This window comes from Procambarus clarkii, chromosome 36 (genome assembly GCF_040958095.1).
Source record: "Procambarus clarkii isolate CNS0578487 chromosome 36, FALCON_Pclarkii_2.0, whole genome shotgun sequence".
Taxonomy (NCBI): Eukaryota; Metazoa; Arthropoda; class Malacostraca; order Decapoda; family Cambaridae; genus Procambarus; species Procambarus clarkii.
The window spans coordinates 17,064,371-17,089,190 of NC_091185.1; the positions used below are offsets into that span (position 1 = coordinate 17,064,371).

At 42.4% G+C, this 24,820-nt stretch overlaps 1 pseudogene; it reads left to right on the plus strand.

Annotated features, from left to right (window-relative positions):
- LOC123756214 (sodium-coupled monocarboxylate transporter 1-like) overlaps positions 1–24,820 on the plus strand; it is a 191,207-nt pseudogene that overhangs the window by 16,490 nt on the left and 149,897 nt on the right.

A 24,820-nucleotide genomic window follows, 5' to 3' on the forward strand; every position in this document is an offset into this window, starting at 1 on the left:
CGGAAAGCAAGACACACGCTCGTCCGGGAAGTCAGGACATTCAAGAAGGACATGCACGACCGTAAGAGGGACAATGCAACTAGGACAATAAGGAGCAGGGCGGCGCTCCATCAAGTGACCATGGGTTAAGCGAGTATGGCCAATACGCAACCTCGCCAGAGCTGTTTCCCACCGCCGGTTACGGTGGAAGGAGGACGGCCACGAGGAAACACAACATTTAAGAGTACGTAGCTTGTTACCAGTAACAGACAACCAAGAAGCCTGCCAACGGGTAAGGACTGAGGAATGGATAACCGGGTAAAAGTCGGACTCCGGAATGCCTTTACGAGAGATGGGACAAGAGCGGACAGCTTCCTTGGCGGCAGCATCCGCACGCTCATTTAAAGACACACCAATATGGCTGGGAACCCAACAAAACTCAACCGACTTAAATTTACTGTGAACAAGAAACAGCCAATGCTGGATCTCGACAACTACTGGATGAACCTGATTAAAGGACCCGAGAGCCATGAGGGCACTACGAGAGTCAACAACAACTACAAAAGAGGACTGACGACGAGAAAGCAGGAGACGAAGAGCATAGAGAATAGCATAAAGTTCCGCTGTAAAGATACTAGTCTCCGGAGGTAAGCGACACATATAAGTGCGATCAGGAAAAACAACAGAGTAGCCAACACCGTCCGCCGACTTAGACCCATCGGTGAAGACAGAAACGGAGCGGGAGTGAGAAGAAAAGTGCTCAAGGAAATGGCGTTTTAGAACCGTAGGAGGGGTAAAAGCTTTAGTGATACGGGTCAAGGAAATACAAAACCGCGGAAGAGGGACTCTCCACGGGGGCAAAAAAGAAACAACACGAGGAGAAACATTAGAAATACGAACGGAAAGAGAATCCTGGAGGCGAGATAACCGGACAGAAAGAGGGAGGTGGTGAAGAGGAACAGGAAGCGCAGGAGGGGTAAAAGTTAAAGCACGACAGAGGCGAGAGGAAGGATGTTGTAAGGACCGCGCAAGATAGCGAAGACAGTAGCGATCACGGCGGTCCTGGAGAGACAGGAAGCCAGTTTCAACATACAAGCTAAGGACGGGAGTCGAACGAAAGGCACCAGAACTGAGGCGCAACCCAGTATGGTGCAAAGCATCAAGACGGCGAAGAATAGAAGGAGAAGCAGACGAGTAAGCAGGGCAACCATAATCGAGCTTAGACAGGACAAGAGAGGAATGTAAAGCAAGGAGAGTGCGCCTATCTGATCCCCCAAGAAGTATGGGACAAGACCCGAAGGAGGGTAAAGGCCTTAGAGCACTCTGACACTAAAAAAGTTCTTCCTAATATCTCTGTGGCTCATTTGGGCACTCAGTTTCCACCTGTGTCCCCTAGTGCGTGTGCCCCTTATGTTAAATAGCCTGTCGTTATCTACCCTGTCGATTCCCTTGAGAATCTAGAATGTGGTGATCATGTCCCTCCTAACTCTTCTGTCTTCCAGCGAAGTGAGATTTAATTCCCGTAGTCTCTCCTCGTAGCTCATACCTCTCAGCTCGGGTACTAGTCTGGTGGCAAACCTTTGAACCTTTTCCAGTTTAGTCTTATGCTTGACTAGATATGGACTCCATGCTGGAGCCACATACTCCTGGATTGGTCTGACATATGTGGTATATAATGTTCTGAAAGATTCCTTACACAAGTTTCTAAAGGCCGTTCTTATGTTAGCCAACCTGGCATATGCCGCTGATGTTATCCTCTTGATATGAACTTCAGAGGACAGGTCTGGCGTGATATCAACCTCCAGGTCTTTCTCTCTCTCTGACTCCTGAAGTATTTCATCTCCCAAATGATACCTTGTATCTGGTCTCCTGATTCTTACCCCTATCTTCATTACATTACATTTGCTTGGGTTAAACTCTAACAGCCAATTGTTCCACCATTCCTTTAGCTTGTCCAGGTCTTCTTGAAGCCTCAAGCTATCCTTCTCTGTCTTAATCCTTCTAACAATTTTGGCGTCGTCAGCAAACATTGAGAGGAATGAGTCTATACCCTCTGGGAGAGCATTTACCTATACCAGAAACAGGATAGGTACGAGTACAGAGCCCCGTGGGACTCCACTGGTGACTTCACGCCGATCTGAGGTCTCACCCCTCACTTTATCTCTCTGCTTCCTATTGCTTAGGTACTCCCTTATCCACTGGAGCGCCCTACCAGTTATTCCTGCCTGTTTCTCCACCTTATCCATCAGCCTTTTATGGGGTACTGTGTCAAAGGCTTTCTGACAGTCCAAAAAAATGCAGTCCGCCCATCCTTCCCTTTCTTGCTTAATCTTTGTCACCTGATCGTAGAATTCTATTAAGCCTGTAAGGCAAGATTTACCCTCCCTGATCCTATGTTGATGGGTTGTCACGAATTCTCGTCTCTCCAGATGTGTTACTAGGTTTTTTCTCACAATCTTCTCCATCACCTTGCATGGTATACAAGTCAAGGACACTGGCCTGTAGTTCAGTGCCTTTTATCTGTCACCCTTTTTGTATATTGGGACTACATTAGCCATCTTCCACATTTCTGGTAGGTCTCCCGTCTCCAGTGACCTACTATACACTATGGAGAGTGGCAAACAAAGTGCTCCTGCACACTCTTTCAATACCCATGGCGAGATTCCGTCCGGCCCAACAGCTTTTCTCACGTCCAGCTCCAATAGGTGCTTCTTGACCTCATCTCTTGTAATTTCGAACCTTTCCAAGGTCACCTGGTTTGCTGCCACCTCTCCTAGCGCCGTGACTTCTCCTTGTTCTATTGTAAGGACCTCCTGGAACCTTTTGTTGAGTTCCTCACACACCTCTTTGTCATTCTTTGTGTACCTGTCCTAACCCATCCTACGTTTCATCACCTGTTCCTTCACTGTTGTCTTGCTCCTGATGTGACTGTGTAATAGCTTTGGTTAGGTCTTGGCTTTGTTAGCTATATCATTTTCATACCTTTTCTCAGCTGCTCTTCTCACACTAACATACTTGTTCCTGGTTCTCTGGTATCTCTCTCTACTTTCAGGTGTTCTGTTATTACAGAAGTTTCTCCATGCGTTTTTGTTCAGCTCCTTTGCTTTCATACATTCCCTAGTAAACCATGGATTCTTCTTTTGCTTCTCCGTTTTTTTTCTGTCGGGCCGGGACAAACCTGCTTACAGCCTCCTGACACTTTTGGGTGACGTAGTCCATCATGTCTTGTACGGACTTGGTTCTGAGTTCAGTGTCCCATTGTACATCCCTAAGGAATTTATTCATCTCCTCATAGTTTCCTTTTTGGTTTACCAGCCCTTTGTTCCCCAGTTCTTTTTTGGGGAAGATAATTTCTAGTTCAACCAGGTACTCAAAGCACAATACACTATGATCACTCATTCCCAGAAGAGCTTGCAACTTAACTTCCCTTATATCCAACTCATTTAGGGTAAATATCAGATCAAACAAGGCTGGTTCATCCTCTCCTCTCATTCTTGTCTGTCCCTTGACGTGTTGACTTAGAAAGTTTCTTGTTGCCACGTCCAACAGCTCAGGTCTCCATGTGTCTGGTCCTCCATGTGTGTGTGTGTGTGTGTGTGTGTGTGTGTGTACTCACCTAATTGTACTCACCTAATTGTGCTTGCGGGGGTTGAGCTCTGGCTCTTTGGTCCCGCCTCTCAACCGTCAATCAACTGGTGTACAGATTCCTGAGCCTATTGGGCTCTATCATATCTACATTTGAAACTGTGTATGGAGTCAGCCTCCACCACATCACTTCCTAATGCATTCCATTTACTAACTACTCTGACACTGAAAAAGTTCTTTCTAACGTCTCTGTGGCTCATTTGGGTACTCAGCTTCCACCTGTGTCCCCTTGTTCGCGTCCCACCAGTGTTGAATAGTTCATCCTTGTTTACCCGGTCGATTCCCCTGAGGATTTTGTAGGTTGTGATCATGTCCCCCCTTACTCTTCTGTCTTCCAGTGTCGTAAGGTGCATTTCCCGCAGCCTTTCCTCATAACTCATGCCTCTTAGTTCTGGGACTAGTCTAGTAGCATACCTTTGGACTTTTTCCAGCTTCGTCTTGTGCTTGACAAGGTACGGGCTCCATGCTGGGGCCGCATACTCCAGGATTGGTCTTACATATGTGGTGTACAAGATTCTGAATGATTCCTTACACAGGTTCCTGAACGCCGTTCTGATGTTAGCCAGCCTCGCATATGCCGCAGACGTTATTCTCTTTATGTGGACTTCAGGAGACAGGTTTGGTGTGATATCAACTCCTAGATCTTTCTCTCTGTCTGTTTCATTAAGTACTTCATCTCCTATTCTGTATCCTGTGCCTGGCCTCCTGTTTCCAATGCCTAGTTTCATTACTTTGCATTTACTCGGGTTGAACTTCAACAGCCATTTGTTGGACCATTCACTCAGTCTATCCAGGTCATCTTGTAGCCTCCTACTATCATCCTCTGTTTCAATCCTCCTCATAATTTTTGCATCGTCGGCAAACATTGAGAGGAACGAATCTATACCCTCTGGGAGATCATTTACATATACCAGAAACAGTATAGGTCCAAGGACTGACCCCTGCGGGACTGCACTTGTGACGTCTCGCCAATCTGAGACCTCACCCCTCACACAGACTCGTTGTCTCCTGTTGCTTAGGCACTCCTCTATCCATCGGAGTACCTTCCCTCTCACTCCAGCCTGCATCTCCAACTTTCGCACTAGCCTCTTGTGTGGCACTGTATCAAAGGCTTTCTGACAATCCAAAAATATGCAGTCTGCCCACCCTTCTCTGTCTTGCCTTATTTTTGTTGCCTGGTCGTAGAATTCAAGTAACCCTGTGAGGCAGGACCTGCCATCCCTGAACCCATGTTGATGCTGTGTTACAAAGTTCCCTCGCTCCAGATGCTCCACTAGTTTTTTTCGCACAATATTCTCCATCAGCTTGCATGGTATGCAGGTTAGGGACACTGGCCTGTAGTTCAGTGCCTCCTGTCTATCCCCTTTCTTGTATATCGGGACTACGTTAGCTGCTTTCCAAATATCTGGCAGTTCCCCTGTTGCCAGTGATTTGTTATACACTATGGAGAGTGGTAGGCACAGTTCTCTTGCTCCTTCCTTTAGAACCCAAGGGGAGATTCCATCTGGACCTATAGCCTTCGTCACGTCCAACTCTAGTAAACACTTCCTTACTTCCCCACTGGTAATCTCAAACTCATCCAGTGGTTCCTGGTTAGCTATTCCCTCACTTACCTCTGGAATTTCTCCTTGCTCTAAGGTGAAGACCTCCTGGAATTTCTTATTCAATTCCTCACACACTTCCTTGTCATTTGTAGTGAATCCTTCCGCCCCTATCCTTAATCTCATAACCTGTTCCTTTACTGTTGTTTTTCTCCTAATGTGGCTATGCAACAATTTAGGCTGAGTCTTTGCCTTGCTTGCGATGTCATTTTCGTATTGTCTTTCTGCCTCTCTTCTCATCCTGACATATTCATTCCTGGCATTCTGGTATCTTTCTCTGCTCTCCATTGTCCTGTTATTCCTATAGTTTCTCCATGCCCTTTTACTTTGCTGCTTAGCTAGCCTACATCTCTGATTAAACCATGGGTTTCTCACCTTCATTTCTCTGTTTTCCTTTTGGACTGGGACAAACTTGTTTGCTGCGTCCTTGCACTTCTGCGTGATGTAATCCATCATATCTTGGGCCGTCTTTCCCCTGAGCTCTGTTTCCCATGCTATATCTGTTAGGAATTTTCTTATCCCCTCATAGTTTCCCTTTCGGTATGCTAACCTTTTGGTTTCGGTATCCCTCCTCGAGTTCAATAACCCTTCTTCAATCAAGTACTTAAACACCAGTACACTGTGGTCGCTCATTCCTACTGGGGCCTCAAAACCGATTTCTCTTATGTCGGAGTCGTTCAGAATGAAGACTAGGTCGAGTCTCGCTGGTTCGTCATTGCCTCTCATCCTTGTGGGTTCTCCGACATGCTGGGTTAAAAAGTTGCTTGTCACCACCTCCAATAGTTTGGCTCTCCACGTATCCTCGCCTCCATGCGGTTCCTTGTTCTCCCAGTCAATCTTTCCGTGATTGAAGTCGCCCATGATGAGCAGGTAGGATCTATTTCTACAGGCAGCAGAGGCTGCATTCAATTATAGTGTGTGTGTGTGTGTGTGTACTCACCTAGAACGACTCACCTATTTGTGTCTGCAGGATCGAGTATTGACTCTTGGATCCCGCCTTTCGAGCATCGGTTGTTTACAGCAATGACTCCTGTCCCATTTCCCTATCATACCTGGTTTTAAAATTATGAATAGTATTTGCTTCCACAACCTGTTCCTGAAGTGCATTCCATTTTGTGTGTGTGTTTGTGTGTGTATGTGTGTTTGATTGTGTACTCACCTATTTGTACTCACCTATTTGTGCTTGCGGGGGTTGAGCATTGGCTCTTTGGTTCCGCCTCTCAACTGTCAATCAACTGGTGTACAGATTCCTGAGCCTACTGGAATCTGTACACCAGTTGATTGACAGTTGAGAGGCGGGACCAAAGAGCCAAAGCTCAACCCCCGCAAGCACAAATAGGTGAGTACACACACAAACACACACATACACACACACACAAAATGTGTGTGTGTGAGTGTGAGTGTACTCACCATTCTTACTCACCTATTTGTGCTTGCGGGGCTTGAGCTTTGGCTCTTTGGTCCCGCCTCTCAACTGTCAATCAACAGGTGTACAGATTCCTGAGCCTACTGGGCTCTGTCATATCTACATTTGAAACTGTGTATGGAGTCAGCCTCCACCACATAACTGCCTAATGCATTCCATCTGTTAACTATTATGACACTGAAAATGTTCCTTCTAACGTCGCTGTGGCTCATGTGGGTGCTCAGTTTCCACCTGTGTCCCCTTGTTCGCGTACCACCAGTGTTGAAATGTTTATCCTTGTTTACCCGGTCGATTCCTCTGAGGATTTTGTTGGTTGTGATCATGTCTCCCCTTACTCTTCTGTCTTCCAGTGTCGTAAGGTGCCTTTTCCGCAGCCTTTCCTCGTAACTTATGCCTCTTAGTTCTGGGACTAGTCTAGAGGCATATCTTTGAACTTTTGCTAGCTTCATCTTGTGCTTGACAAGGTACGGGCTCCATGCTGGGGCCGCATACTCCAGGATTGGTCTTACGTATGTGGTATACAAGATCCTGAATAATTTCTTGCACAGGTTCCTGAAGGCTGTTCTGATGTTAGCCAGCCTCGCATATGCCGCAGACGTAATTCTTTTTATGTGGGCTTCAGGAGACAGGTTTGGTGTGATATCAACTCCTAGATCTTTCTCTCTGTCCGTTTCATTAAGTACTTCATCTTCTATTCTGTATCCTGTGTCTGGCCTCCTGTTTCGACCGCCTAGTTTCATTACTTTACATTTACTCGAGTTGATCTTTAGCAGCCATTTATTGGACCATTCATTCAGTCTGTCTAGGTCATCTTGTAGCTTCCTACTATCATCCTCTGTTTCAATTCTCGTCATAATTTTTCCATCATCAGCAAACATTGAAAGAAACGAGTCTATTCCCTATGGAAGATCATTTACATATATCAGAAACAGTATAGGACCAAGGACTGACCCCTGCGGGACTCCACTTGTAACGTCTCGCCAATCTGAGACCTCACCCCTCACATTGATTCGTTGTCTCCTGTTCCTTAGGTACTCCTTTAACCAATGGAGTACCTTCCCTTTCACTCCAGCCTGCATCTCCAGCTTTTTCACTAGCCTCTTGTGTGGTGCTGTATCAAAGGCTTTCTGGTAATAAAAAAATATGCAGTCTGCCCACCCTTCTCTTTCTTGCCTGATTTTTGTTGCCTGGTCGTAGAATTCAAGTAACCCTGTGAAGCAGGACTTGCCATCCCTGAACCCATGATGATGCTGTGTAACAAAGTTCCTTCGCTCCAGATGTTCCACTAGCTTTCTTCGCACAATCTTCTCCATCAGCTTGCATGATATGCAGGTTAGGGACTCTGGCCTGTAGTTCAGTGCCTCCTGTCTATCCTCTTTCTTGTATATCGGGACTATGTTAGCTGCTTTCCAAATTTCTGCCAGTTCCCCTGTTGCCTAAGATTTTTTATACACTATTGAGAGTGGCAAGTACAGTTCCTCTGCTCCTTCCTTTAGTATCCAAGGGGAGATTCCATCTGGGCCTATAGCCTTTGTCACATCCAACTTTAATAAACTCTTCCTTAGTTCCCCGCTGGTAATCTCAAACTCTTCCAGTGGTTCCTGGTTAACTATTCCCTCTCTTATCTCTTGAATTTCTCCTTGCTCTAAGGTGAAGTTTCCTGGTATTTCTTATTCAGTTCCTCACACACTTCCTTGCCGTTTGTAGTGAATCCTTCTGCCCCTAGCCTTAATTTCACAATCTGTTCCTTTACTGTTGTTCTTCTCCTGATGTGGCTATGCAGTAATTTAGGCTGAGTCTTCACCTTGCATGCGATGTCATTTTCGTATTGTCTTTCTGCCTCTCTTCTCATCCTTACATATTCATTCCTGGCACTCTGGTACCTTTCTCTGCTCTCCAGTGTCCTGTTATTCATATAGTTTATCCACGCCCTTTTACTTTGCTGCTTAGCTAGCCTACATCTCTGATTAAACCATGGGTTCCTCTTCTTCATTTCACTGTTTTCCTTTTGGACTGGGACAAATTTTTTTGCTGCTTTCTTGCACTTCTGCGTGATGTAGTCCATCATGTCTTGGGCCGTCTTTCCCCTGAGCTCTGTTTCCCATGCCATATCTGTTAGGAATTTTCTTATCTCCTCATAGTTTCCCTTTCGGAATGCCAGCCTTTTGTTTTCAGTACCCCTCCTCGAGCTCAATAACCCTTCTTCAATCAAGTTCTCAAACGCCAGTACACTGTGGTCGCTTATTCCTACTGGGGTCTCAAAACTGATTTCTCTTATGTCGGAGACGTTCAGAGTGAAGACTATGTCTAGTCTCGTTGGTTCATCACTTCCTCTCATCCTTGTTGGTTCTCTGACATGCTGGGTTAAAAAGTTTCTAGTCACCACCTCCAATAGTTTGGCTCTCCACGTATCCTCGCCTCCATGCGGTTCCTTGTTCTCCCAGTCAATCTCTCCGTGATTGAAGTCCCCAATGATGAGCAGGTGGGATCTATTTCTACAGGCAGAAGAGGCTGCCCTCTCAATTATAGTGTTAACTGCCATGTTGTTGTCATCTTACTCTTGATTGGGTTTTCTGTCATTTGGTGGAGGGTTATCTATCACTGCAACTACTATTCTTGGTCCTCCCAATGTCATGGTGCCTGTTATGTAGTCTCTGAAACCCTCACAGCACGTGATATCCATCTCCTTGAAACTCCATTCCTCTCTCATTAGTAGGGCCACTCCTCCTCCTCTCCTACCTTCCCTCTCTTTCCCTATTACTGTGTACTCCTGGGGAAACATGGCATTCGTTATGATTCCTGAGAGTTATGTTGCAGTGAGCCAGATTACATCTGGGTTCACTTCTTGTACTCTTTCCCTTAGTTCACTTGCCTTGCTTGTGATCCCATCTATGTTCGAGTACATTACCCTGAAACTGACTCTCTTCTGCTTCTCCTCTGGGGGGGGGGGGGACCTGTGGGGTCTGGGGTGAGCAGGGGCTGGGAGGAGTTTGTGCAGGTGAAACTGGTGGAGGAGGAAGGGCTTGGGAGGGTGGGGGAAAGGGGGTGGGTAGAGGGGTGGGTGAGAGGGGGAGGGTTGGGGGGGTGGGTGGGTGAGTGGGGGAGGGCTGGGGGTGTGGGAGACGGGGAGGCTTGGGGGCACATAGTGGGAGGAGAGGCTTGGGGGGATGGGGGAGAAGGGGTGGCAGAAAAGGGGGGAGGTCTTGGGGGGCATGGGGGGGAAGGGAAGGCTGAGGTGGGTGAGGGAGGGGAGGGATTAGGGGAGTGGTAGAGAGGCGAAGGCTTAGGTGGGGTGGAGGAGAGTGTGGGGCTTAGGGGGGTGGGGGAGAATGGAGGGCTTCGGGGTGGGAAAGACGGGAGGGCATGTGAGAGAAGGGTTCGCTTGGAGAATGGGGGAGAAGGGAGGTCCTGGGAAGAGGGGTGAGTGGGAGGAGGTGGGTGGATGGGGGGAGGGTGCCCTAGGTGGGTACTTAGTGGGGGGCTGTCAGGGGATGGGGCAGGTAGGGTGTCTGTTGGGTAGAATTTGGGGGTGGTGCTCCACTCCCTGTGGCTGTTGCCCTGTTTGAGGAGGGTTCCCCGCCCCCTTTGGGATTGTAGGGTTCGGGGTTGTGGTTCTCTGATTCCCTTCTCTCTCCCTGCGCTCCTTCCTTGCATCTGCTGCCTGCCTTTTCTCTTCCATTGTCATATCCCTCTGCAGGAATACTTTTTTTGTACTTCTGTACATTTGCTAGACCACTCTTCTTGCTAACAGTTCCTCTTTCGTGTTCTCGCTCATGAATACCACCTTTATCATTCGGTCTCTGTCCTTGTTGACTTTCCAACTTTCCAAGCCTGAAAACCTTTTCAACATTTTGGCCAGTTCCCTCCATCCTTACCTCTTTAAGGATCTCGGTAAGTATGTTTTTGTCCTTATCTCTCCAGTCCTTTAGGCTGGTCCCCATTTGCTTCTTAATGCTTGCTTGTTAGGGAGCCGGTCGGCCGAGCGAACAGCACGCTGGGCTTGTGATCCTGTGGTCCTGGGTTCGATCCCAGGCGCCGGCGAGAAACAATGGGCAGAGTTTCTTTCATCCTATGCCCCTGTTACCTAGCAGTAAAATAGGTACCTGGGTGTTTGTCAGCTGTCACGGGCTGCTTCCTAGGGGTGGAGGCCTGGTCGAGGACCGCGCCGCGGGGACACTAAAAAGCCCCGAAATCATCTCAAGATAACCTCAAGATACTACGACTGCTCTTTTTTTCTCTATCAGCCGACTAGTACATCTAACTGCTTCCTGAAAAGAAGCCACTTTCATGGCAACCCCTGAATTCACTCCACATGTGTTCGATTGTATCCCTAAACGAAGATTCCTGTCCCTCCCCTTCCTCCAGTCTTGTCCAGTCATATTCCTTGGATATAAATATTGTTTGAGAGCATAGTTTACTGCAAAAAAAATTCAATGGGGGCCATCCAATTATGTGCCAAATTTATACGTAAAAAAATATAATTGCAAACATTATGGCTTTATAACTAAACGAATCCTAGGAGATGATAGAACTAAGAACTCTGCACATAATTTGTGAAAATTACCAGAATCGGTCTAAATCTGAATTTTTTAACAGGTCTCAAAGTTAAAATTCCTGTTCTAGAGATAATTGAAGTTAAAGTTAGTTGACAATGAATATGGTAGTTCTAACTGATGAAGTTTCTTGTATGTTTTAATCAACATTACTTGACATTCGTACTCGAATATATTTGAACGTTGTAGGTCAATATGTGTTGAAATGAAAATCAAGAAAAAATGCCGCCCCCCCTTCCCCCAAAACAATATATAGGGATACGTTAGGGATAACTGTAAAACAGATACTGGGGACCTTAACTGTCTAACAGTAGGTTAAATATATATATATATAAATGAGACTGGGTGGATATAAATAGGAGCTCCATCATATGGGCTAATAGGCGTTCTGCAGTTACCTTCATTCTTATGTTCTTATAACGAAAAATATATATATTGTAGTGACTTTATTGCCCATATATAAATGATAAGGCCCTCATCTGGTCCTTCTTTCATCAATACAACCTAAATAGACAAAGAGAGTATAGTTTGAAATATGTAAAAAATTTGGCCAAAAAAAATGTCACAACTTCTGCCACCTATTGCTGAATAACATATTGACCAATTTCGTACTAACTTCATATGCTTAGAGCCGGATATGCATTATCCAAGATGTAGAAGTCACAACAAAATCCGCTTAGAAAAAAACGAGAGAAAAAAAGAAAAAAAGGGTTCTAACAGCTTTTCGTACAAAGGGACATAAGAAATATTGCCATTGGGTAATGTATTTATATGAAATATAATAGAATACGGCATAAAAATATACTAACTCATTATTATGTGTGAAATCTGGCCCTCCAGGTGGCACCAGCTGCATATCCACTTTGAAACTCTTTTACTACTACTTAATTTCTTTGTGCGTCGGACAGGTGCTCGCATCTCTTTGTCCCTGATTGTCAGTAAATAGAAGGTGTTACCGTTATTATCAATACTGGTTGTCGTCTTTCGCGCACACATTTATTGTTTAAAAATTCGAAAAAATCCACTTCTTAACATATTGGGATGAAATTTTCACGACGCTGAAGCCAAACAACGGGAGATTTGTCTAACATTGTCACAACATTAAATATTTGTAAAAATCTCCTCCATCACCGGGCCTCTTAAGTAACTTCATAGTCCCATAAAATGGAAAATGTCGATGAACGACCAAGTATTTAGACAGAACGTTTTGTGCCAGAGATAGGGGGAACAGATTAAGGGTTTGCTATCCGGGAGCTGGAATTGGTGATATTGTTGGAAACATGAATGATATTATGAAAGGAAATGGGAACAAACCCATTATTTGTATTAGTGCAGGGGGTAATGATGTTGGGCGAGTTAGCAGTGAGGAACTAATACAGAGATTCAGGACAGCCATTGAATTAGTTAGGAGCAAGGGAGGAATCCCGATCATATGTGGCATTCTTCCAAGAAAGGGAGTGGGAAATGAATGGATGTCGAGGGCAATTGGTGTCAATTGCCGGCTGGAAAGATATTGCAAATCAAATGCAATATCTTTCATAGACAACTGGGAAAACTTCTATGGAAGAAATGAAATGTATGCTCGTGATGGGGTGCATCTATCGAGAGCTGGGGTTGTTGCTGTTGCGAACTCGTTGGAAGAAGTGGTTAAAGGTGTTTGTTTGGGTTTAAACTGCTAGTAGATAGAGGTATGGGAATTGATTTGGAGGAAGGAGGTAATAAAAGTATGTGTTTGTGGGAGAAAGGAATTGGCAAAATGATCAGGGAAAGAGAAGGGCCTCAAAATAACAATTCACTTAGGGTATATTACACTAACAGTAGAAGTCTAAGAAATAAAATTAACGAATTAAATGCTCTTGTCTGCACAGAAAAAATAGATATTATTGCACTTACCGAAACGTGGATGAATGTAGAAAATAGAGAACTATTAGCTGAATATCAAATAAATGGATTTAAACTATTTCACACAGATGGATATATTAGACGAGGAGGGGGAGTAGCCATATATGTTAGGGACAATTTGAAATGTAGTCTCAAAGAGGGAATCAAAACTGAGCCACACACAGAAACTATTTGGATAGAATTAAACGAAAAAGCAAATAATATTATAATAGGAGATATATATAGGCCACCAAATTTAGACAGAATGGAAGCAAAGCATCTATGGGATGAAATATCTAGGGCATCTAGATCTAACAGTATTTACGTCATGGGTGACTTTAATTTTAGTGGAATAAACTGGTTGAACAAAACAGGGAATAGTGAAGCAGAAGATTTTCTAGAATTAATTGACGATTGCTTTCTTACGCAACACATTAAGGAACCAACACGGGAAAATAATATTTTAGATTTAGTGTTAACTAACAGGGAAACACAAATTAATGACATCGAAATAGGGAGTGAGCTAGGGAACAGTGATCACAAAGAAATCAGATTTAGCATAGAATGGAATAGACCTGTAGGAGAAAATTCTGTTAAAGTGCCAGATTTTCGAAAAGCTGATTTTAATAGCCTAAGAAATTTGTTGGGTCAAATTGATTAGAAAGTCTTGGGTATGAGGTGGGGGCCGGTCTTGGAGCGAGACATGAACCCAGCGATAGGTGACGTAAATGGGGATTTCGATGTGGATTCAATATATAACTTATTTAAGAATATTCTAAACAAAGCACAGGAACGTAGTATACCATACAAATTGAATAGATCGAATACTAATGACCCAAAGTGAATAACAAAGAATTTGAAGAACCTTATAGGTAAAATGAGAGCTTGGTACAAAAGGATTAAAAATGGGGAGGTCACTTTAGAACAGGCATTCGTACTACTGGTTAGAAATGTTAAAACAGAGATAAGGAAAGCAAAAAGAAACTATGAAGTTCGCATAGCAGGGCAAGCAAAGACAAATCCTAAAGGGTTTTTTCAGTTATATCGTACTAAGACTAGGGAGAGGAAAGGTCCATTAAAAACTGAGACAGGTCAAATAACAGATAGTGATGAAGAGATGAGTAGTATTTTTAATAAATATTTTGTATCTGTATTTACTAAAGAGCAACTTAACAATATGCCTTCACCCGAACAAGTCTATGTGAGTGGGGACGAGGACAGGTTGACAAGTTTAGCAGTTACCAGGGAGGATGTTCTTAAACAAATAGTAAAACTCAAACCAAACAAATCCCCAGGGCCGGATGAAGTGTTTGCCAGGGTGCTTAAAGAATGCAAAGAGGAGCTTTGTGACCCACTGTCAACCATATTTAATAAATCAGTAGAGTAAGGCAGAGTGCCAGAGTTTTGGAAAGTTGCTAATGTGATACCAGTTTTTAAGAAAAGAGATAGATCACTTGCGTCTAACTATTGACCAATTAGCCTAACGTCTATTGTGGGAAAGATACTCGAATCTATAATAGCAAATAAAATTCGTCTTCATCTTGAAAACCATAAATTAATAATTGAGTCGCCACATGGTTTTATAAATGGCCGTTCATGTTTAACAAATTTGTTATCTTTTTATTCTAGCATTGTTGAGGCAGTTGATAGTGGTAAGGATTGCGGTGTTGTGTACCTTGACTTTAGTAAAGCTTTTGATACAGTGCCACATGAAAGACTGATTAAAAAGATAGAGTCTCATGGTATTAGGGGTGCTATATTAAGCTGGATTAGGGCATGGCTATACCAAAGGAAACAGAGAGTTAGTATAAATGGAGTCAAGTCAGAATGGGAAAATGTTGTAAGTGGGGTGCCTCAGGGCTCTGTCCTGGGACCTCTGTTGTTTATAATATATATAAATGATTTAGATTCAGGTTTGAGTAGCAACATTTGCAAATTTGCCGAAGATACGAAAATCGGTAAGGAAATTAATTCGGAGGAGGACTCACTATCACTTCAAGTTGATCTAGATAGGGTTTTGAAATGGTCGAAGGATTGGCAGATGCAGTTTAGTGCTGATAAATGTAAAGTTCTGAGGTTAGGTAATGATGATAGGGTTACAAGATACGAGCTAGATGGTATTGAGATTGCAAAGTCGAATTGCGAAAGGGATCTGGGAGTTATGATTAGTAAGAATTTAAAACAAAAGGATCAATGCATAAATGTTCGTAATAAGGCAAATCGGACACTTGGATTTATTAATCGCAGCGTTAGTAACAAGACACCTGGTGTGGTTCTCAAGCTATATCTTGCTCTAGTTAGGCCCCATTTAGATTATGCAGTTCAGTTTTGGTCGCCATATTATAGAATGGATATAAATTCACTTGAACGTGTCCAGCGTAGGATGACTAAGTTAATTCCCCAAATTAGAAATCTTTCATATGAAGAAAGATTAACAAAGCTTAAGTTGCATTCACTGGAAAGGTGAAGAGTTAGGGGTGACATAATAGAGGTTTACAAGTGGGTGAATGGACATAGCAAAGGGGATATTAATAGGGTATTAAAAGTATCAACGCAAGACAGAACACGAAACAATGGGTATAAATTGGATAAGTTTAGATTTAGGAAAGACATGGGTAAATACTGGTTCAGTAACAGGGTTGTTGATTTGTGGAACCAATTGCCGCGTAACATTGTGGAGGTGGGGTCACTCGATTGTTTCAAGCGTGGGTTGGACATGTATATGAGTGGGATTGGGTGGTTATAAATAGGAGCTGCCTCGTATGGGCCAATAGGCCTTCTGCAGTTGCCTTTGTTCTTATGTTCTTATGTTCTTAAGTGACAAGACTATAGAAAACGACAAGGAAATCTGCGAGGTACTGAACACCATTTTCCATGATGTGTTAACAACCAAGCTTGAGCAACTCCGATTGTTAGAAGAGGAGATGACCCTAGATGAAAGATTATCACAAAGACCATAGGTGACAGCAGAGGAGGTAATGGAATAACGAATAACACTTGATGAAACTTAGGCAGTTGGAACAGACAAAGTATTACTGTGAATACTAAAAGAGGCAGCACACTCCCTCAGCGTGCCACTAGGAATGATCTTTATGGGTCACCTACGACGGGAGAGTTGCCCAGCGGCTGGGAGAAGGCAAGCATGGTAACAATTTACTAGAAAGTATATAGAGAGGAGGCACTTAAATACAGACCAGAATCATTGACAGCAATTCTCTGCAAAGTACTTGAAAAGTATTTGAAAATGAGAAGAAAATCAGAATAGGTCCGGTTACACACTTACAGAGAATTTGTTACTTAAAAAAACGCGAACATAGGTTCACGGAAGGGAAATCATGCCTAACAAACATCCAGGAATAAAGTAACAAGAATAAGGCAGGACATAGAAGGATAAGCAGACTTCATATACTGTATATAAATAAGATAAAGACAGCAAAGTGCACATATAAATAGGATAACGACAGCAACGTGCTCTTCACAAGCAAAAGTTAGAACATTATTCAGAAATCTATCAAGGAGGCATTAAGAGCACTTAACACTGCCTACGTGAGGCCAGAGGCAGGTCTAACAAGGCAAGTGAACTAAGAGAAAAACACAAGAAGTGAATCCGGATGTAGTAGAACTCACAGGAACAAAACTATCAGGATTCATAACGAATGCAGTGTTTCCCAAGGACTACACTTTAATAAAAAAAGAGAGGGAAGGAGGTGGAATGGCCCTACTGATGAGAAAGGAATAGAGTTTCAAGGAGATAGTTATCCCAGGCTGCGAGGGGCTCAGGAACTACATAACAGGCCCCATGACGATGGGAGGACCAAGAATAGTGGTAGAAGTGATATATAACCCCCTCATCAAATGACAGAAGACCCAAGCAAGAGTATGACAAATACAACATAGCAGTGAATACTATAACTGAGAGGACAGACTCTGTCGCCAGGAGAAATCGATTCCATCTGCTTATCATGGGAGATTTCAATCACAGAAAGATAGATTGAGAAAACAAGGAACCGCATAGAGGCGCGGAAACATAAAGAGCTAAACTATTGGAAGTGGAAACAAGAAACTTTTTAAGTCAGTATGTCAGTGCACCCACAAGAATGAGAGGCAATGATGAACAAGCGAGACTTACCCTGGTATTCACTCTGAACGACTCTGACATAAGGGAAATCAACTTTGAAGCCCCCATGGGAATGCACGATCACAGTGTACTGATGTTTGAATATCTGATAGAAAAGGGGTAATGTTCTTAAAAAAGGTACCTGAAAACCAAAAGGCTGGCATTTCGAGAGGGAAACTGCGAGGAGACAAAAAAATATAACATGGGAAACAAAACTCAGAGGAGAGACAGACCAAGACTTGATGGACTAAGTTACGCAGAAGTGTTAGGAGGCAGCAAGTAAATTTGTCTCATTCCAAAACGAAAAACCAACACCCAATCATAAAAAAATGAATATAAATGAAAAATCCATAGTGTAATCAGGGATGTAAGCTGGCAAAGCAATTAAATACAAAGGCACGGAGAAACTATACAAATAATAGGACGCCAGAGAGCAGAGGAAGATAACCGAGGACCAGGAATAAGTACCTTAGTGTGAGAAGAGAGACAGAAAGACGGTACGAAAATGACATAGCAAGTAAGGCAAAGACTCAACCTAAATTGTTGCACAGCCACATCAGAAGAAAAATAACAGCGAATGAACAAGGAATGAAACTGAGGATAGAGGCAGAGGTGGGATTATGTAGTTAGTCAGATGAATCATAGAGGTAGTACTAATTAATGGTACACGCCGGTCTGGGACTAGCGTCGTCTCGTGGATAATGGCGACGCTCTCGGAAGTGAAGGTATGCCACTATATTAGGCCCAGAAGTAAGAGCCATGAGTTACTAGGAAAGGCTGCGTGAATTATATCTCACGTTGCTGGAAGACAGAAGAGCTCGGGGAGACATGATTATCATATACAAAATTCTCAGAGAAATTGACAGGGTATATAAAAACATTATTTAACACGGGTAGTATTACCATAATTAGGAAGACAGGTAGAAACTGACAACCCAAATGAACCACAGCGACATTAGAAAGAACTTTTTCAGTGTTAGTAACGTTAATAAATGGAATGCATTATGAAGTGATGTGGTGGTGGCTTACTCCATACACAGTTTTAAATGTAGATATGATAGAGCCCAATAAGCTGTTGTAACTGCACACAAGTAGATTGACAGTTAAGAAGCGGGCCCAAGGAGCCGAATCTCAACCCCCACAAGCACAACTAGTTGAGAACACACACACTCAGGCACACATGACAAATTAGACAAGACGGAGAAGGATGGATAGACTGTAAATTTTTGGAGTATCAGAAAGTCTGTGAGTGATACAGTTCCTCAAAAGAAATTGGTTACAAGGTGGAGAAGCTGACTTGAGTGAGAGTCAAGGTGCTCCAGTGAATAAGGAAGTACCTAAGAAACAGAAGACAGTACGTCACAGAGAAGAGTCGGATCTCACAGGGACGAAATGTCACCAACGGAGTCCCAAAGTGTTGAGCACTCGTTTCTGATGTATGTGAATGATTTTCAAATTGGAACAGACTCATTCCTCTCTGTTTGCTGGGAATGCAAACGTTATGAGGAGGATAAGAATAAACGTAATTGCAGAAGGCCTGTTGTCCTATACGAGACAGCTTCTATTTATAACCAACCAATAAGGGTTGTCATATGGTGCTACTCAGGTCGTCCACAAAAATCCTTCTTTGGGATTGTCTCTCTAAACTTCTCGCAGTCCCGATTTGAGTCTACGAAGTGTCTGGCAGGCTTCACACAGAAACAGCTGCTTACTTTCTTCCACCCGAGGACAATTCATATTAGAGTCCACACAGGAATATGATAATCTCTAGGCATCAGATCGCCTCTAATAACTTCATGATCACCGAGAAATGATGTACATCGCTTTCCCGGCAGCTTCCTCACCAGTTGTACACTGTAGCCTTCACTCCAACACTTTACCAATAACGATATTCTTCTTTCTTCCCAGGAGACAGTGGTATACGTCCATTCCTGGTGACTGTAGCATCTCAAGTGATGCGTTACAACCTCCCTCGGTGTCACGTCACGTCACAAAATGTTGACATCTTATTTCGACTATCTTCTAGAAAATGCTTGTCCTCTGATTGTATTTTTTTAGTCATAATTTACTAACGTTTACTCAACTGACTTCCTTCTCCTGACTTCTACTCTAGTTTGGTGGGCAGAATAACTCTCACCTGGCAGATCGACTTCACTAGGCTAACTGGGGGTTCATAACACTGTCCTAGTGCTCTTATGGTAAACTACAATTTTTTCCAATAAATGTATTCTCTTAATTGTCATTTAAATGTCACTCACTTTATGCCAAAAATATAAGTCAGGAACCTGACAGCTGAGTGGACAGCACTCGGGATTCGTAGTACTGAGGTTCCGGGTTTGATCCCCGGTGTAGGTGGAAACAAATGGGCAGAATTTCTTTCACTCTAATGCAACTGTTCACCTAGCAATTACTAGGTACCTGGGAGTTAGACTGCTGATACGGGCTGCTTCCTGGGTCTTGGGGGTGTGTAACAAAAAGGAGGCCCTGGTCGAGGACCGGACAGCAAAGATGCTAAGCCTCGAAATCATCTCAAGATAGATTTAGATTGCTATACATCTGTTTAGACCAGCCATTACTATAATGATCTGTGTCAGTTGTTACAGATAGTTTCTCAATCTGAATTTGACAACTGTAATGATATTTAAATCATTGATAAACGTTGCTCCTAAATCTAGATTAATATCTAAATGTTATAATATTATATAATATATAAATAATTATATAATCAATATATTTATAGTGATTATATATATATATTGTTATTATTAGACTTTGTCTTAAATAAATAATGTACTGTAAATTTCTTTAAACTAACCCAACTAAATGTACAAGAATTTATGCATTAAGCCTTTTATTTTTAAATTTAATTAGAAATGCCTTAATAAATTTATGCAGAGAATCATTCCTGACTTTTTATATCACCCAAGAACAAAAGAATGAATATGATTGCATAAAGCCTATTAGGCCATTCGAAACAGAGCTCCTCTTTCATATTCATCGAAATTCCTTCGTATATTTGACTAACCTATGCTTGAAACAATTCAGTAATCCCACGGCTGTTATGTTACCACGTAATGTGTTCCATATATCAACAAACCTATTTCCAACCCAGTATGTCTTTCCCGATGCTAAACTTATCCAGTTTATACATTATTTTTAATTTTCTTTGTGTTGACATATTTGAAACCCAATTTATATCCCATTTATTATACTCATTTATGAGACTGGTCCCAGACCTACGAGGTATGAGTTATGAGGAAAGGCTACAAAAACCTGCCCTGGTCAGCATTCATCAAGCATTTACGTGTTCACTTACGAAACCTGTACATCTTTCCTTAATCATAGTGGCTTATCCAATACATATATTATACAATTCCCGAGTCTCGAAACGCTGTGATTTCCTTCTCATCCCAAGTTCAGAACTCTTCAATAGCTTAATAAATGCAAGCTAAGCCTCCATGACTGAGGGAAGATGTAGAGGTTTCGTAAGTGATCACGTAAAGACTTGGAAATCCTGCCCTTGACATCTGTCACAAGAGGTAATTACCCGACAAAACAGACAGAAGACTCACAGGTATGTTAGTGGCGCGAAGATTAACTCCTATACATGATGTATGAGATTGTGACACTAATATACATGGTGTGTGATTGTGACACTAGTATACATGGTGTATGTGATTGTGATAGTAGTATACATGGTGTATGTGATTGTGACAGTAGTATACATGGTGTATGTGATTGTGACAGTAGTATACATGGTGTATGTGATTGTGACACTAGTATACATGGTGTATGTGATTGTGATAGTAGTATACATGGTGTATGTGATTGTGATAGTAGTATACATGGTGTATGTGATTGTGACAGTAGTATATATGGTGTATGTGATTGTGACAGTAGTATACATGGTGTATGTGATTGTGACACTAGTATACATGGTGTATGCAACTGTGACACTAGTATACATGGTGTATGTGATTGTGACACTAGTATACATGGATTACTCACAGCATCAGCTCTCGCAGGTAATGCCACGGAGACGTACCTTTTCGGGACGCAGGTGACGACGACACTGCTGGGCTGCATCCCTGGCACCATCTTCGTCAGCCAGGTTATCCTCCCTATCTTCTACAACCTCAAGATTGTCTCCCTTAACGAGGTTCGTGGCTCCTGCACCACAATAGATTTATTTCATAATAAATAAGAGAACCATGGACATAATACATCCTTTTAAAATTCTTCTTTATTTTTAATTAAAATTCATGACATTTCGAATACTTCCCGTATTCATCATCAAATCTAAAATACAAAAGTTATATTAAAATAAGCAGCAAAACCAAGTAGTAATACTAAACAATGATTAAGTAGTAAAGGATAAGAGATGTGGGGGAATATTCCAAGATTGATAAAAGAGGAGAATTACACAGAAACAAGAATGTGGTTACTAGAACCATAAATTTAAAAAATAAATAATTACTGTAATTGTTAAAAGGGTGCAAAGCAATTAGGCTCTCTTATCTGAATGCAAAGTTCCTATGCTGGGTTGTAAGCCCACACCTCTGTGACTTTGATACTGGTAATGGTCTGTGGCAGGTAGGGGTCCTTAAGGCTGACCTAGGACATCAATTGCAGAACCAAAAATTACATGCAGGTATACCCTACAAGTATACCACAATTAGCTTATAATTTTACACAGTACTAGGGCATAATAAAACTGCTCTCTTACTGCAAACACTGGTAAGGTTTATGATCTAGGAACTGAATTGTACACTCTAGCCTAGTCCTAGGAATATCTGTGCTGTTGCATAAAGGGTATAATTACACAAAGGTATATGAAAATATGTATAACAAATTATTATATGCAATAAAATAAACTAACTTGATAAATTAAGATTAATGGATAAGGCAATTAAATGTATGATAAGTTATACTAAAGAATTATATACACAAGATATAAATATTCAGATTTTTAGAAATATTCAGCAAAAAAAGAGTTTCAGTTACTGTACGAGAAGGTCAGAACTTACTAGTGATGAACCGTTGCCTCGCTGCCTAACGACTCTCAATTTACATATAGATGTATTAATGTCATAAAACATGCTAATTGGCCTACTATGATTAAAACAATTAATAACTTTTCCTGAATTGAGAACCGGAGACTATCTGACAGTAGCCCGATGGTATCTCTTTTGCTGAAACAAGGCTCTATATTTTAATAATGAATAGGCAGGTTGATGTTGATGAGTTGGATGTCACAGCGTTGCTGTAAAGGATTCTAGTTGCTTGCTCAGATATAGAGCACACGTTGTGCGTCTCAATTGGTAGATGAAGTGGATGTGGTGCATCACTAACCGGTGAACCTCCACACTCATATTTTTGGATAATGTTCCAGTAATTCCACCTTATATACAGTTCAGACACTATCTCCGTATTCAGGGAGCTATTACTGGAGATTGTAATTAGTTTGTGTGTAAATATCGTGCTGAAAAAGTCTCTCCAGCCCTACACACGTGTTCACTCCTGGATGTAAATACGATGCCACCAGGTACCAGACGATTCTGCCCCCACCGGTGACTGCTAGTGGCGTCCTCCTCCTCAGTGGAGGTGTCGGAAATGATTATAAATTAATTATATTCTTTATTTACACTGATTATTGTGATAAAGTTATATCACAAGACAAACATCTCGTAGATTTAAAGATAATTGGCAGGACTTGATAGTATCTTTTGTTCTTTATTAAGGATTTTGAAATTGCATCACAGGATGCTATAACTTTGGTTCCAGCAATATTTTTTGATTACCTGGGCGCTTCTAGATTCTGGAGATCACATGTTCAATATAATATAGACATTGAGCTCAATAGTGTACTTGACCAAATGGTCATGTAGACTACTAATATAGATACAGATGATCCTTTAAATCATCAGTAGATATGATTCTGAGATAAAATATGGAAATGATATGGAAATATTTCATTCCTTACATGATAATATGGATATGGTGAGTGGAATATTTCAAAATGAGATACAAAGTGACACTAGTTATAAAACAAAACATTCGGTTCAATCTACATGAAGTGATCAATGTATAACTTGATAATTATCACATAGATACTCCAAGCCAATTAAAAATTACAAAATTAACTACAAACGTACAGTGAAAATATAAAATAAAACGTTTAAAACACTTATAGATTACCAGTCACACATCTTTGTAAGAAACAAATATTGCACAAAACTGATCACCAAAAGTTATATTATATATTCCCATTAAAATAAATATAACAGTACAAAATGTCAACACTCGAAATAAGTATCACAGACACAGCTCAAACTGAAACTAAAGCAAATAATAAAAAAGTTGACGTAAACTATACATACAAACAAAAGACCAACTGTGAATTACACAGTGTTCAATGAAGCAGCTGATCCGTTAATACTCTGCACCCAGTGATTGTCGGGGGCAGACGTGTCCACTCTACTCTACATCGCTGCTTGCCCACATGACATACATCGCCACTGCGACCCGTTCAGGGAATGACACATGGGCTCAGCCACTCGGTACCATGCTGAAGAAAGTGAAGGCTACATTCCTGGATGACCATGCATTCACCAAGAGTGAACAACTGCAAGCCCTCTTCACTGCCATCAACGTCACACCCATCGATGTTCGTCAGGAGGATGTGGATGTTGTTCTCTTCGACTCACAAGAGGACAACATCGACACACCTACCCGGCGTGCACTTACTGAGGCGCACCTAAGCCTCACTTTCTCTAGGTGCCACCTTGCTGAGGGAGCAGTCATCATCTGGAGAACCAAAAATTGTATCAGCGACCGCGACCCCCAAGAGTCGCGGCCGATAGCCAACATCGCAGCTGAAAATTCTTCTGCGATTCCAACCTACCTCAGAATCCTTGATAACAACTTCTTAGACCACTAGACCATAAAACTGACATTCGCCATCATAGCTGCTGCAGACCTTGCTACCACGCAATGGGCCCAAGTGCTTTGGTGTCAAAGATTCCACCAGCCCTGATCAAGAAGGAACTCTATTACGATCTGCTACAGTGATACCGGTACACGCACTTCAACAATAAATGTCTGGCCTGTGTCTCCTAGTATAGCATCTGCGCTGAGGATCAACACTACTCCATTTTCAAGGGTGATTTCCAATGCTGTCTCATCTGCAATAGTGACTACATTGCTATTTCCCACTGTGAGGGAATGGGTTGACACCAGATAAGCTATCCACTGGTTTTACGTGTCTGTGGTGCTAGTCATGCACTTGGAACGAGCATGGCCGTGCACGGGACTAGTTCTGGTAACTCGTACCCGAATTATCTCGAGTTTGGGCTCATCTGAGAGCCTGAGCCTTCAGGATTCCAAATATGCTACAATAGCCATTTTAGTGTATCTGTGGAAAGAGTTAGAATGAGCACAAGCTCTCATTGAGTAGAGTGATGTGACAGGCGTGCGTGGGAAAGGCGAAGCAGAGTGGAAGGAGACGTGGGCCACCCACCAGCCTTGTTACCATGGCAACGCCGCCGGCCATCTTGGGGTCACCCCTGCAGCTATGCAAGCTCGCCTCTGATTGGCTAAGAGGTTAGACAGCTGTATG